The 16,769-nt window shown below is 40.0% G+C and overlaps 1 protein-coding gene across 3 annotated transcripts in view; it reads right to left on the bottom strand.

The window, feature by feature from the left end:
* The window catches only part of GGACT (gamma-glutamylamine cyclotransferase), a 29,304-nt gene that overhangs the window by 8,933 nt on the left and 3,602 nt on the right, over positions 1-16,769 (bottom strand). The window contains exon 1 of one of the 3 annotated variants that reach the window (XM_039730388.1): positions 15,454-15,502. The exons of the other annotated variants lie outside the window; for them this stretch is intronic. The gene's annotated coding sequence lies outside the window, so the exon portion shown is untranslated. Of the gene's footprint in view, positions 1-15,453; positions 15,503-16,769 lie in introns of those variants that run through there. 3 annotated transcript variants of the gene reach the window in all.

Genomic DNA, 16,769 nt, shown 5'->3' with positions numbered 1-16,769 from the left:
ATGCTTTAAATGCCAGACTGCTGTTACAGGAAAAAAGTAGAAAAACAACTTTTGATAGGGCAGCCCTGCTATGCCATGGTGAATTTGAAGTGGTTTCCATCATTGAGATGCAGAACAGAGCCCAGAGTTTCAAACCGCCGACATCCTGAAACTGGGGACAGAGCCTGCAGCTTGGACGGGTTCCCTGCGAGGTCAGCACATTAATTTACATGCCAATACCCCGAGCGGTCAGTTCGCTGTTTTGAGAAGATCATCCCAGCCTGTGGAACACGGCAAACACTTTGAGTACCTAAGCATGGGAATGTATTTTCCTACACTGAAAGGATGGCAAGAGAGAGAGAACGGGAAGCGAGAAAAGATGGGGTCTTGTGTGGGATCGTGAGGTGCCTTTCCACAAAGGAAATGAGGGAACAGCTGCACAATGATCCTCTGTGAGGAGGGGAGAGGTGCCCAGGTCATGGCCCAGCACCGTCCCTTGGGAATGCGACCGAGCCTGGGAGGGAGATGTTTATAAAGCCCCATTGTTGAGCAAAAGCATCCTCCCACTGGCAAGGGCCTGTGGCTTGGGAAGCCATCTTATGCCTTTGCTCCTGCTCTGTGGAGGTGCCATGGCAGGGGCTGCAGGCAGGATAAGCTCTCCAGGAGAGAGCCAGTGGGGCCTCTTGGGCCTTGCTGTGGGGCTGGCTGGGAGGGCCAGTGGCTGGACATGCTGACAGAGCAGAGGAGGCCACTCCAGCCAGCAGCTCCACAGGCGGCAGCAGGATGTCTCCCCAGGATGAGTCAAGGTGCCTGAGCCCTGCAGCACCATGTGCAAACGTCACTGCAATGCTCCTCAACCCTTGCTAAAAACCAAATGACAGCACAGATATTCAGGAACAAAATGTGCTCTGCTAAAGAGCCAAGCAGAAAAATCCAGGTATATATCTGGGAACAGGGTACATTATACTATAGTATTTTCCCTCCAGAAATGGCTACATACTCCCATCCAACATGGACTAGCTACTGAAACACAAACCTTTGACCAATGTGGCAGAAATTAAACATCAGAAAAACTCAAAGGACTGGTTTTTTTCCACACGATTCCTGGGAAGCTATGGGCTGCTTTAAAGGGTCAAAGAAAGTCAATTCATATGCATTTACTGCAACCACATATACACATGCAAGGATTTTCTACACAGAGGCATGCTTTGCTTGTGAAGTGTTAGTGGCCAACAGGAAAGGAGAGAGGAAGGTTAAAACCAGCTGTACTGGAGGAGCCACCAGTTCTAAATGCACACACAATTTTAAATGTGCCACCAGAAAGGGTACAGATAGAGTGGGATAACAGCCGAGGACATTTGCTCTGAAGCAGGGTCACAGAAGTTTTGTGAGGTTCAGAAGGAGTAGTGGACAATAAAGTGTATCTATACACACAAGTTACACTAACAGTAGTGCTTTTTCATTTGTATGTACGCCACTAGGTAGCAATAGAAGGAAGAGAGGCCCTCCTTGACATTTAGAAGACCAGAGCTGAGGTTACTACAGGTGCATAGAAGCTTTTTTTTTTCTTTAAGAAGGAATTCTTATACCATTCTTTTAGTCTATGAATCAGATTTGTGGAAGAGCATAATATTTAACATGGGATACTTGTACAAAATAAATCAGCTCAACAGGCTGCCCAGGGAACTGGTAGAGTCACCATCCCTGGAGGTACTTAAAAGATGTGTAGATGTGGTGCTCAGGGACACGGTTTAGCGGTGGAGTTGGCAGTGCTGGGTTGGACTCAATCTTAAAGGTCTTTTTCCAAACGAAATTATTTTGTGATTCTATTCTAATTCACTACAGTTATTTTATTTGTTTTACTAATTAAATGTATATGCAAGTCTTACATTGGTAAGCTATCTGGGTAGTTTCATTTAATAAAAAGATTTTTAAAGTGAATTTCAGCTTGTAACTTAACACAAATCAGAAATAAAAACCCAGTCCATGTCTCAGCAACATATCTTCCACCATTTTCTAATATAATAAAAGGCAAGAAAATACAAACCAAAACAGGACATCAAATCAAAACTACAAAGAACTATAAACAGATGTTCAGAATTAACTTCAATCCCACTGAGGCAGATCACTCCTCTTTAGAAATTAGTAACAAGTTTACTACAGAACAAGTAAGTCACAGATCATCATGAAAATAGAATTAATGAGTTATTTCAACTGTCCTGGTCTTGATTTTTGCTGTCTAAGAATGACTTGCAAATTCCTGCAATGAATTCTGAAACATACCTCATGTCCTTCTTCAGCAACAGGGAATGCATCCTTATCCCAAAGTAAATACATTTACTGGCCTCCCATCTTCTACACAGAAGAAACAAATACATATTCTGGGGACGTCCAAAATAGCCTGAAATAGCACTTAGCAAGGCACTGGAGTATTTGCTTTCAAATCTATAAAATGTACTGACCAAACTCAAGTGTCTTCCTGCCTGGTAGAGTCAAAGCAAGACAAGAAATCTCCAATGTGTGTGTGTCCTGTAAAATTAAATGTTTATTTTCTGGCAAAGAGTGGTTTGGTCTCTGATGCAGAAACAGGTTCTGTAGTCTAATGCAAAATTTAACACAGGTCCGTAAGATCTGTATTTACTGGAAAATGGGGAAAACCAGCTACACAACCCCTTAAATCTTCTCATAGAGCCACAAAAGTCTCACAAGAATTTCTGATGGAAATAATTCCCTATCCCTACATACACAGGATATGCAGATAAAAGCTATTTTAGTTTTATGATGACACATAGAATTTACTCTTATGCAGAAACAGGTTCTGTAGTCTAATGCAAAATTTAACACAGGTCCGTAAGATCTGTATTTACTGGAAAATGGGGAAAACCAGCTACACAACCCCTTAAATCTTCTCATAGAGCCACAAAAGTCTCACAAGAATTTCTGATGGAAATAATTCCCTATCCCAACGTACACATTTGCAATTGCAGATAAAAGCTATTTTGGTTTTATGATGACACATAGAATTTACTCTAATTCAAGGTCTCCTTGCCAGTTCTCCTTCCAGAATGCTTGGAAGGAAGCTTTAATGAAGGGCATCTTATAGCAGGGCTAAGACTGTTACAGGATTACATAATATTAACTTATATGAGCCAATTTTTTACAAATAAAATATTTACATAAATGAAAACGGCTTTATAAATGTTCGGCAGCCTCTCTTCAGTGACCTTTGAGAAAGAATTTCTGATAGTAACTTGATAAAGGAAGAAGAACAGAATTAAGTACTGGAAGTAAATGAGAAGGGGATTAATATGCAATGTGGTTCTGAATGCAAAAAAGCCAGGTCAGGGTCATTAAACAACCTACTCTGACAAGGATAACACAGTGAGCTTGGAGTTCATTATTTAATAATCAGTGAAAACATCTCCAGACCAAGTCATAGGGAAGACCTGTCTAGGAACAAGGAGTAAGTTAAGGGAAGATTATAATGGACTATATTAAAATAAGAAGTGATAAGCACAGACAAAAGTTACCAGTCATATTCCTCAGGAATCAATGTTGTTTTATTTCTTAGTCATCATACTATAGTAATTAGCTGTGTGCCTACCACATCTGTATGTGATGCATCCAGAAGAGCATCATTTCATGCCACAGCCACATGCGATGTCCTAAGAACTGTGTAATGGAAGTAAGATGGCTTTTAATGATACAAAGTGCAAGCTTGGGGACCACAGACAGGAGCTTCTGAGGCACTCATCATTTGAAGGCAATACAGGAATCAGGAAGGGACACATAAGAATCACAGAGTCCAACTCCTTGCTCCTCACAGGACTGCCTAAAGCTAACCCATTTCACTAAGAGCATTGCCCAGACTCTCCTTATCTCTGACAGGCTTGGAGCCATGACCACTTCCCTGGGGAGCCTGTTCCAGTCACGCTCTCAGTGAAGAACCTTTTCCTAATGCCCAGCCTGGACTTCTCCTGCTTCATCCCACTTCCTCGTATCCTGTCACTGGTGAGCAGAGAGATCAGCACCTGCCCTCCACTGCCCCCCTTGAGGAAGCTGTTGGCTGTGATGAAGTCCCCCCTCAGCCTCCTCTTCCCCACATTGAATGAACCAAGTGACCTCAGCCACTTCTCACAAGTCTTGCCCTTGAGACCTTTCACCACCCTGGTCACCCTGCTCTGGAAACACTCTAACGGCTCTTGTGAAGGATTTTACTTTTACAAACCAGGTGGTTTCCATCTGTGATACATTTCTGCATCACGACAGCATATAGAGCAGCTGAAAAGGACCTTTTAAATTTTTAAAAATATAATTAGCATTCTAGAGACATAAGCCTTCCAAGTTACTTTGTGGGCACATCAGAATAAACTCACATACCTTAAGGCACTGAAATCTAGGAGAGTGTCCAACTACACCTCTCCATCAATCTAGAGTTTGTGCTGAGAAAAGTGGCATGAATTAGGCAATATAACAATATAAAATGTTCTGAATGCCTCAAGCTACATCTTAAGATGTAGCCAATTTAGGACTGGAGCAGGTCCCACGCAAAGGAGATTAAGCCACCATTATAAATTAGCATATCCTCTGACTAGCTTTAGTATCTCTCCCCAACAGCCTCCTCGCACACCCCAAATACAGGCCAAAGTGATGAGAAACGAGGATGGCTAAACTGGCTACGTTAGCTGTCACCAGCAGAACAAAGGGGATGCTCAGAACTCAGCACAGAAAGGGAAACCGCCACTGTTCCCGGTCCATACCATGAGACATGAGGCAGAAGTGACAATGGATTGCTATATTCCTGCTTTCTCAGGGTATGCTGTGGAAATAAGAAAACAATTCACACATGCTGCTATTTTATTGGAATCCCACCTCTCCAAATAGATCCCAAATATCCAGTAGTATGCAGAGTACCCTCCAATTCACTTCCTCATGCTTTTTCAAATTTCACTGTGAGTGAACAGGATAAGTAGGACAGGGAACAGCAAGTCCCAAGACTTCCCTATCCTTCTAAGTGAAAAGCTTCCTCTTGCACTGGGATCAGCAGACATTTTCAACATATACTCCTCAGCAAAAACTGATACACAATATAAAAACCAACTGCTGTTCCTGTGAGCAACTTTGCTCCTACTAAAATAAATTGACAAGCACCACTTATAATTTATTTTAATGCCACAAATAAAGGGAACAGCCTCCAGTAAATACAAGCAGCACCATAAACAGACTGCTCACACTGAAAGGTCTTGGCTCATAGCAAATACAGCCTGGGAGTTTGAAGGAGTAGTTCTGGATGAACACTGGCACACCCTCACTCCAAATGCATTTGACAATGAAAAACTGGAATAAGAAGGGATGATTTTTACAGATTAAGCAAAAATTGTATTTTTGGAGTTAAAATGATGCTACCTGTAAAGTATTAAAGATAAGCATTACTCACAGAATATTGAAAATGCACAGAACTTTATTAAATAACTCTTTAGTCCAACTTGGCCATAGGAAGTTACGTTTCAGTTCCTGAACAAATCAATCAGTGCCCTCCCAGTGCCACTCTCCCCACCCAAATACTGTCCAGTACAGGAGACTCGGGCAACTCCCAATGCCCACACACAGGAATAATGAATGTTATTATTCTGAACAGCATTTCTCCCAGACTTGACAGTATCTAGGGACATATGGAAGTTTCAGTTAATTTCACTTCTGCATTCCTTAAGCAAACACTCACTTAGTGATGCTAATTAACTGAGAAAAATTAAATAATATAATTAGAGAGCCAGATGTAAATCAAGAAACAGTATAATACTTAAAACAGAAAGAAGAGAAATCATACGACATTTTGTCTTTTTCATATGACTTAAAAAGACAGGTAATGATCAAATAACTTCTGACTTTCAGCACATGAATATTTCTTTCAAAATAGATAAATGATTGGCAAATTACAAACTCTCACTAGCTCACCATTTACCCCACAATAACTATCAATTAGTAAAGGCATGCTTCTGAATACATAATGCATTACATTTTTTACTTCCAACACCTGGTGTCACCAGAATAACACCATATATTTCTAAAACAGTCTGCAGTGGTGTGTGTGCATGCTTTGATTTTAGAGCAGTAACACTTCAAAGGAAGCAGAATTGTAGAAAATTAAGGCAAGCAATGCACACAGATTTTTTTTTGTTGTAAATTGATACATTATCAGTTAACTGACCATGGCAGGTCATTTTAAAAATGAGTCTCAAGGTGTCTAAAAGACTTCATCCCTTAGACACGATCAAAAAGGGCCTGAACAAGTGAAAATTTTGCTGTATTTCAGTATTTCAAGCAAGCTAAATTGTAAACCTTTTTTTGCAAAAACACTTTAACTGGTGATTTCCACTACACTAGCATTTTGCTAATTGCAATCAATTTTTGTAGGGGTTAATCAAGACCTTTCTGTCCAGTTTAGGGTTGTATTAATTGGTTATTATTACAGTTCCCCTGAGAATAGACAGAGGGGAGTGATTTTGATTGATTATTGCTTGGGGCTCCCCAAGACACTAAATAAAAAGTTAAATATCACAGAAGATTTAATTAATTTCAGTGTCTCCTTCTTTCCACTCTATCAGCAAAATCGAGCTGATAAAAAATTGACAAATTAAAGGGAAATGAAAAGAGTCAGAACTGGTGATCCTGTATTTTTTTAATGAGAAAGTACATGCATTTATTTGCTCTAATCTTTAGATAATGGGCACAAGAAAATGAAAACTTCCTCAGCTTTTTCCAAAGCCCAAATGGAATTATGACTGGCAGTTAGATTAACTGGTATAAGATTTAAGTTGTGTTATGTTTTTCTTTTAATATAGCATTTCAAATAAAGTGAAAGAATCTTGAACTCCTGGGGAAAAAATAAGTCATAAGCTTGTTATACAAGAAAGATAGAAAATGCTGTATTATAACATACAAATGCAGTATTTCAGGATCAAAAGGTTTAGTTAGGAGTCTCTACTTTGGCAGAAAATTCTCTATCAGCAAACACAGGAAGATGTGATCAAGATATTTATAATTAATTTTGTAAAAACTTACTCAGACTGACACTTCCCTTCCTATGGGTGGGTTTCCTGCAGTGGACTTTCCAGAAGTCATATTGTCTTTCAGTACTTTTTCAGTTAAGATAGAAGCACTTCCATAGGTGCAAGTTTACAGGTTTTAGTGCAATCACTATGGATTTTAAAGCTAGAACAGAAAGCTAACCCTGATACAGGAATTATTTTCAGGTGAGTGCATTTCTAGGATTCATAAACAATGTTTGAAGGAGATCCCTATGTGTCTGCAAGGCATTTACTACCTCTAGGCTGATCTGTGGGGCCAGCTTTTTGATGACAGACTTCCAAATCCCCTAAAAGGAAGATAGACAAGTAGTACAACCTTGAATAATGGTATCAAATAACATCAACCCATATAAAGATTGGGTTCAAAACAGCCATGTTTTGAAAAGCAGGAAAAAAGCTTAAACTTGGGAAAAGGGATACAAGTCATTAAGAAAAAGCAGTTCTTGTCCTCAATGCTTGATTTAAAAGATGTTAACATAAATCAGTAATTTTTCAAAGAGACAGCCTAAGTCTGGTGGGTTAACCAAGTTAGACGGGTTTTGCAGGCAAGTTTTGTTTATTATAACACCACCACTTCTTTGCTTCAGCATTTCAGAACACAAATCCCCCAAACCAAATACCAGCAGTTTTCTGTAAAATAAGGTGTTAATTGTTTTAGGACTCCCTAGCTCCTTATTCCTTTTTAACAGGGAAAAATAAGAAAAAAACACCTTAGAGGACCCTTTTCTCCCAAAAGATACAAGTATTCAGTGGTCACTGGCTCAGAATGTGCTCATATGCACAGGAGCAGAAGGACAACAGGTAAAGTAATACACAGGTCACAAAGGTTGATCTGGAGCTGCTCAGCAGAGTGGCCTGATGTGTCCTCCACCACAAAAGACTGCCAGGCAGACCTAGGGGACACCACTTGAATGGAGATACACACTATTTCCAATGTCAGCTCCTACGGAATAAAGAAGGGGTGAAGACCTTTTAGTAATAAAACCTAATATTCAGAATGCACACAGACACAGTTTCTCATCTCTACCACTGGTAAAATGTGCAGATGCTGAAAAGAAATCATCTGTTTAGATCCATACCAGTTACTTTGTCTTGACCTTGGTAGAACTTTTGACACTGATAATGCTCACAACACTCCCACAAGCAAGCTAGAAAAACATGATTTAACAAAAACTGCTGGTATTTAGACCAAAAAAACCCCAACAAACAACAACCAAACAAAAAACTTCCACAAAAGAAAAAACGAACTCCAAAACTGTTTAGAAAGACGAGTTAATTTTTATCAGAGGTTAATCTCAAACTGAACATATGCTCAGGATTTGTTATGTTCAATCCAGTAGCAGGGAAGCACCAGTAATGAAAATACTGAATGATGTGCACAAGGCTAATGAGACAGTCACAAGCCCCTGCACAATTGCTGCTCTGCAGCAGCTGTTCAGGTAAGGCTAGAACAAAGTTCTAAGATTAAGCCAGGAATAATCAACCACATAAACAAAATCTGCGGGAATATTGGTGTAACAGCATTTCCACAGAAAAAAAAATTGACATTTACAATGGTTATGAAGTCAACATGAGTCAACAACACAGTAGGGCTGGAAAAAATATCCTGCTCTAGTCCAGTCAGCTTTGAGCCCAGCTTTGAGCACTACATGTAAAGAACCTTTATCAGCTGGACAGAGAGAGCAATCACAGGTCAGGAAACCAAAACTTACAGAAGAAAACAATAAAAATAGAGAGCCTGTACTGTGATCACTTCTTTTAGAGAAAACAGCATCCTGCCTTTAAGTATATGAAAGCATACTGGAAGAGAAAGAGGCTGTAAGCTTCTTTCCACATCTGCTTTAACAGAAGATCCAATAAGCTCAAATTCTGAAGATGGACATTAGGAAGAATATCCATCTCCTGATAAGCAGGGTGCCCAGGAAGAGTGTAGGTAACTGGCTAAGTTAGGAATCCTTCACTACTGCCTATCCTCAACAGCAAGACAGCAAACCTCTATCAGAAATAACACTGCTGCAAAACTTGCCTTTTGCCAAGGAAATGGATGAGACTTTCTCTTAGCCCTCCTTTAAAAGTAAACACAAAAGGCAGTTTAAATCATATGCTACACATGGAAAGGAACACCGGACTCATGAAGACTGCAAGAGACCAATTTTGAGGTCTAGTCAGTAGATTCCTGTTACCTCAAGGAGAGGTTTCTAGTATAGATCCCACTCCCTGCCTCTTTATAGATGGTACATTATGCAATTACTTGATTTTTGAAATTTACTTTCGCAAACAGCAACAACCTCGAAAAGCAAATGAAATGTTGGATTCCCAGCCCTTCTTACTCCATGCAGTGCCTCCTAAATACACTCAGAGATAGAATCCTGAGGTGCTACACAGAGTGCTTTCTGATTCCATGAATCTTGCATTGCTTTCTGTACTGTGATCTAACTTCAAAAGGCCAAACAAGACCAAATGGGATGTGGGTTAGAGCCCTTGGGACAAAGGGCATTAATCTAATTTTTCTACTTCCTTGGAGATCACAGAATCACAGAATATGCTGAGTTGGAAGGTGCTGATCAGGATCCTCGAGTAGAACTCCTGGCCCTGCACAGGACACCCCAACAATCACACCATGTGCCTGAGAGCTTTGCCCAAATGCTTCTTGAACTCGGGCCAAAGACTCTTGTTAGTCCTGCAGCTGGCTTTGGTTGGATCTGGCGCAGGCAGGGAATGACTGCCTCAAAGGCAGAGCAGTGCCAGCCTACCTATGGCTGATAAAAGCACCTAAAGAAGACAAAGTGCATGAACAACCAAAGCCTCTGACACCACAGCCTCAAGAACAGATGCACAGCTCACAGGTACCATTCCCACTCAAACTTCTGCTCCCCAGGTAGGAAGCTGCACACACTTGTGCCTTGAGGCTTCCAAGACAGCCATCCTGGTTTAGATATTGTATACAAAGGCCACTATAAATCTGAGTGCACAAAATAACCCTTCTGGTTGTGTCTATTTTTCATCCCAAAAACTGTTTTTAGATCACAGGTATGACAGATTTTAATCCCAAGTAGTTCTGAAACAACTGCTATTTAATAAAGATTTTAAAATATAAATTATATTTTGTTTATAGGCATATAGGTTTTATTCTATTGATAGCATGCTGGTGAGATACATCACTTTGATATGGTACCATTAAAAATCTATACCCACACATAGTTTTCCTCTAAGCTGCTGATGTGGCAATAAGAGATGCTGCTGTTTTTCTAGACATACAGTAAACAATCTTATACATACATTTCTTTACCCACTGCATATGTGATTCACAGGTAAACTACTGCACATACATATGAGTGTAATCCACAGCAGTGTCACAGGTTTTATCAAAAAGAACAGTGTAAGCTAGTACACATTTCTTAGGCAGCCAAGTGATTGTATCGTGGTAGCTCAGAAAACATGCTACAAAAGCTGCATCTGCAGCAGCTTTGCCCACAAGACAGAAATAATGAGAGTTGGGATCCAACCAGAGCTGTCTAAGTAAACACTAAATTCTGCGTGCTGTTAGTACTGCAGTGCTTACAGATCACAAAAGTAGAAGATTACTGGGGAGTTTATTCACAGTAAGAGATAAAAATCATCAAGCTTAAGAGTCAATGAGTCCACTGTCAATGAAAATATTTCCTAACGCTCTTTCCTAATTAAACTCCCAAAGCATCACTACTATCTGAAGTAAAAGCTCAGCTGATAATTTAGTTGTGCTGATGGTTTAATGGGCTGGCACAGAGAACCACAGAGGGGTGGGGCAGATGTCAAATAAATAATCCATCCCATATAGAATCTCAGAAATTAGCCCAGTAGATTAAGTTTTGACCTATCTAATGTCAAACCAAACTACCTGATGTGGCAGAAGGATCATGAAAGACAAATTATCCTAAAGGGAACATTATCTGTTCCTTCCATCTAGTATCATATCTACCAGCTCTGGTGCTGCATCACTCTCCAGACTCTGCTTAAAATCTGGTCGCAGCCACACTGATGGTCAACCTCAAAATTTCCCCAAAAGAAGTGCCCCCAAAACCAATAAAAATGTTTTACAAACCTAGAACTGAAAGGTCAATCACGGAATTGATAATTTTCTCAGTCCGTCATCAGATTGAGAGCACAAAGTTATTTGATCAAAATAATAACTACACTTAACAAAATTCACTGATCTGCATGTCAGTGAATAAACACATCCTGCGTTCACAATCAGACTGCAATGATAATAAACCTCTGCTAAAAATAGCTAAAATACAGAGCCTGATTTCAGTTTCCACCTAAACCAATACTGCAACAAAAGTTACAGGTTAAGATATATAGACTACAATACGACAAATTAAAGAGATTATTTTGTTATACAGGAATTATGAAGAAAATTTTTAAGTTCCTCCTGTACAAAATTAAAGATACTTGATGCCCTCCATTAATACAGTAAACTGTCACTAAGCGTACTTAATTAAAAGATATAATAACTACTAGCAGTAAAAGAACAGACTAGATGAACAGATGGATCCAGATATATTTTGACCTAAATTTCTTGGTATTTTGACAAGATAAATAAAGGTAAATATAAACAAGAAGAGGAGAGAGAGGAATAACCAGCCAGTCAGTATATCTCAGTAAGAAGTCTCATACTAGAAAGATGGAAAAACCACTATCAAATCCTTTTCTTTCTCAGCTCACCTGCTTGTCTTTTCAAAGATGTTTTGTTTCTGTTAAGCAGGTTTCCTGAGGCTTCCCGTAACCACCTACATATTCACCTTAATGAGACATTAATCATGCCTGGAACCCAAATAATAAAGTAAGGCCCACTACCTTAGGACAGCTGAATCAAAATAAATAAATAAATCACTAACCTGTAATATAATTTAAATCTCTTAAAGGTTGATTTTCTTTTATGCTCACTCTCCCTTGAATCAGACCCCTGCTAGAGATAACAGTTAAGAGAACTGTTTCTATCTACAGAGTCCACAGAAGGCAGAGAGTCTTCTTTCTGAGCCCTTCCTATCACCTTCCCTTTGGGCACTCTCCCCAGCCAGACAGTTCCTGAGTATGTAACTTTGTGTTACTTATCATGTCTGAAATGAGCTTCAGAAAGCTTCGGTAAGATTTGGCCTGTGGCTGGATTCATATCCTGAAAGTTTTCATAGCAGGTATATTTGAACTACATCACAGCAAGGACTGCAGCCTTGGAGCAGGTTACTGGTTTGATGTGTGAAATGTCTATGTGCATGGTAAGCATCCTGCTGAGATTTACTCCCTATGCAATTTTCAGCTAAGGCAAAATCAAGCCTGGAGCTCTACTCCATAAATTGTGTTGAAACATTCCTCTCCATTCATACAGTTTCTCAGTTATTTATACACTTTAGTAATACAGTGCAGGGTCAATGCAATCTCATCAAAATTAAATTTAGTTGTTCTCCTATGCCCACATCCCATCCTAATACTTACCAAGCATGATCTCTGTACCTCACAAGCAGCACAGGACTTTTGAAGCACTGCTTCACAGTACATGAAGCCACACTCCATACGTGTGCTGTACTCCATGTCTTCTCAGTGAAAACATCCTGGAACACTGAGCTCACATTCCTACTTACTCATTCCATAGAAAATCTAAGTTTTGATGGCTTCACTAAAAACTGCATTGAAGAAGATCAACAGCAATTGATATACACTCAAACATATCTGAAAGATGACATTCATTCCGAGATTGTTTTCTACATAGTAATTTTTAATAATTTTTTCCCCTCAATTTCCTAGCTTCTGTTGGCTTGTCCCATCCTCTTCAGAGTTCTTATTTTGCCAGAAATAAGTTTGGGCCTAAGATATTCTTCAAGCCACAGTTTCCCTAGAGCACCTGTGAAGGAATGCAATCAGGGGAATAAAGAAATTAATACCTATTATCCTCCTTCTATTCCTGTCAATAAATCCACAACCATCACATCTCAGCTGACAATCATGGCAAGTATATTTTTTTCATCCCTCACCGGATCATCTGCACCAAACTACTATCACTGAAAGCTCTTTTTTTCAGTTGTCTTGAGTTCTTCTTACATATTCTGGTGAGTTTCTCTTTCAACTAGTCCTTCCTTCTGATCTCTGAGATAAAAACTCTGAATTTAGTAATTTTCTTTTAGATTAGTTACTATAGATGCTTATGTTATCAAGCTCCTTCTCTAGACACTTAACATTTCCCCCGTTTTTTTCCCCATGGGCTTTTCACAAAATCCACACAGGAATTTCCATTTTTCCTCAAGTTAAAACACTAACAAGAACCATTGCAGAATAATGTCCTCGCAGTCTGGGTGAGGTGGCTAAATCCCCACAATGACTACATATTCCAGCACTCATTCCACATATTGCCATCATACAATTTTTAGTAAAAGATGAGAAAATACACAAAAACAGAGGCCAAAAGAATGTAATCACAAAAGGGAGGCAAGAGTTAGGCAGGAGGACATCACTAGGTCTACCTGTCATTCAAAACCACTGCAAACACCATTCCTTCAACAGAAAACCAGAATAAGACCCTTATTTCTCACTCATTACTTACACTCTCACTTCCAAGACCATTTTTCTCAGCCTGTTTTGAAGAAAATTTGTTTGTTTCTATTTTTCTTCAAGCTTTCAGTACTAACGTATATGCGGACTGGGCCTGATGGAAAATGATCTAACTTTTTACCTTTGATTTCTAGAAAAATTCACACATTCTGAGCTCCAACCAAGAATAAAACTGTTGTTTACAGAACTTGCAGTGCACAGAATCCATGGGCAATTAAAATGACATACTGATTTCAGTGGTAAAATTCAGTGTCCATAGCCTAGCTTAGTTAGGCTATGGACAAACACTTGGGTTCAATTAAATGGATGCAGAAAGAATGCTATAAATGGTCTTTGATGAGCCAGAGGGTAGCATTCACCTTGATTTAATTTCTTACAGCTCAGAATCCAGGGTGGTCACTCAGGCTTCACCATTTGGTGTAAAGAGATGTGATGTCCACCTCTGGTCAGCAACTACAAATGAAACTCAACATTTCAAATGCAAGCCTGTCATCTTGGGAAGTAGACTAAAGAAGGGGGCAGTGCTGAGATACACACTCATGATTCTTATCAGTACCACATGTCAGCAGAAACAATAAAACCTTAACTATTGAAAGTCCTGCACACAAACCAGCCTGCCCACCAGAAGGCAAAATGTACTAACTTGACATATTTCACAAGATGTGTACCTTGTGTTTAGTACCTCAGATGCAAAGGGGGCAGCAGAAGTACAGGATGAAATCCAGGCTACCACAGAATGAGTCAAGAAGGAAGTGTTATATTTGCCCAATTAACCCATCATAAAAGAAACCCAACAAAATTAAATGTAGCAGCAATTTTAATGTAGTAGCTTAAAAGTATATAAAATGGAATACACTCAAAATATTGGCAATATAATTTGATTATGATAAGGAATAATTGTGGTTCTGATTATAGCGCATAAGCAAAAAGAACCGCACGGGGCACGGAGGGCAGGACTGGACCCCCATCACCTCACGTACAAATTGCCAAGACGAAAATTCCCCTTTTTATACTGTACATCATCACCATCTCCTCCCATTTTCGATTCGTCACACTTTGTATCTCCACCCTCATCATCACCTTTTACCACGCATGCTCCACTCTTTTAGGTGGTTGCACCACTCTTTGGGGGTTGTCCCTGATGAAGGCCTCTCCTCTTCCTCGGCGTCCTTTGATTCACCTTTTGGATTACACATGCACACCAAGCTGGTATAATGTAAGCCAAAGCCAACATAACGTAAGCCAATCTTATATTGTAGCATCAAAGCAATAAATCTCATATAATTAACATTTTCTTGATGTCCAACCAAATTTTCCTGTCTTCCAACTAAATTTAGTAATAGTTATCTCTTGCTTCTTCCTATTCTGAACATCTGCAGGAAAGGGGGGGGAGCCCCTCCTCTCCCTCTTTTGGCATTACACTTTAACTGTTTTATTATTTCTAAATGTTAATTACTGTATCAATATTGACTACTGTTTCAACTTTATCAGCACAAATCACACCTATTTATTACAGAAGGGACCACAGTGGGTTACAGGTCTCACCTCCCTGCTCAAGCAGGATTATCCTAGGGCACATTTTACAGGATTACAACCAGATGGTTTTCGAGTATCTACAGTGAGGGAGACTCCACAACCCCTCTGGTCAATCTGTTCCAGAGCTTGGTCACCTGCACAGTAACGAAATTCATCCTTATGTTTAGGTGGAACTTCCTGTGCACCAGTGTCTGCCCATGTCCTGTTGCTCAGCACCACTGAGCAGAACCTGGCTCCATCCTTTTGGCACTCTCCCTTCAATACTTACAGACACTGATGAGGTCCTTCCTCTCTTCTAGATGTCTCTTCTCCAAGCTAAAGAGGACCAGATATGGAGAGATACAAAAGAGAAACTATACAAGATTTGAGTCTAGATCAGGTGTAAAAAAAGTATTTTGGAGAAGAGAGAAGTCTTTTAAACTACCATTCCAAAACACTACTGAAAGTGTGTATGATATTTTTACCAGGAAGTAACATAATGCCAACAAACATTCCTAACACTTCTGGAATACTAAGTAAACAGCAAGACTTCTAGACACATGATGAGAAATTACTATCTGCATCAGCTTCCTCACTAAAAGGAGGGCTACAACCCTGACTGCTGTTGGAGCCAAGACTCAGCCAGAAGTGCAGCACAGCAGTCAAGATGATACTGTTTGGCATCCATGTTTCCTCTGACACCTCAATGATTTACCTTACACATCCTTACCTTAGGACTCATGAATACACCTTGCTGAACAAAGTAAGCGGCCAAGGCAGCAAGCACCTGCACTGTATTCACGGGAACACAACCAGCAGATTATGGGGAGTGACACTCTCCCTTATACACCTTGCTGAACAAAGTAAGCGGCCAAGGCAGCAAGCACCTGCACTGTATTCATGGGAACACCAGTAGATTATGGGGAGTGACACTCTCCCTCTACTTGACACTCACTAGACCACACCTACAATATTGCACACACTCTGGGGCCCAAAACAAGAAAAAATATGGAAAAACTGCAGTGCATTCAGACAGCCATGGGGCGAGAGTACTTGCCTTGTGAAAATAAGCTCAGGAACAGCCTTTTAAACTTGAGAAGAGATGAATTTCGACTGACCTCATAGCAGTCTTCCCATACCTGTGGTTATTCAGGAAACACAGCCAGCGTCTTTACAGCAGTGCATGTCAGAGATGAAAAGCAAGAGGTAGAAACCAAAAAAAAGAGAGACCCCAACTTGATGCAAGGAAAAGGCTTCTCATGATACAGACAAAAATTGAAGCAAGCTGCCCTGAGGTGTTGTGTAGTCTCTATCCCTATATGTTTTCAAGACATGCTGAATAAAACATTGAGCAACCTGGTCTGGCCACACAAACAACCTTGCATTGAGTAAGGAGGTTAGATGAGTGACTCCCCAGGTGCCTTCCAACCTGAATTTTGCCATGATAAAAGTTGTGGGCTGCATCAGACTACACAAAATGAGGGGAGAGAAAGAAGATACAGAGACTTGCAGTTACTCTGGTATTGACAGCACAATTTTTCAAATTGCAGCTTTACTCTAATACAGCTACTCTCACACAACTGAAGCCTGGCACAGGTGGGGTGA

This window comes from Passer montanus, unplaced genomic scaffold (genome assembly GCF_014805655.1).
Source record: "Passer montanus isolate IOZ18808 unplaced genomic scaffold, ASM1480565v1 scaffold72, whole genome shotgun sequence".
In the NCBI taxonomy this organism is placed as follows: domain Eukaryota; kingdom Metazoa; phylum Chordata; class Aves; order Passeriformes; family Passeridae; genus Passer; species Passer montanus.
Note: the sequence above shows the minus strand (reverse complement) of the source record. Positions and strands in the feature narration are given on the sequence as shown.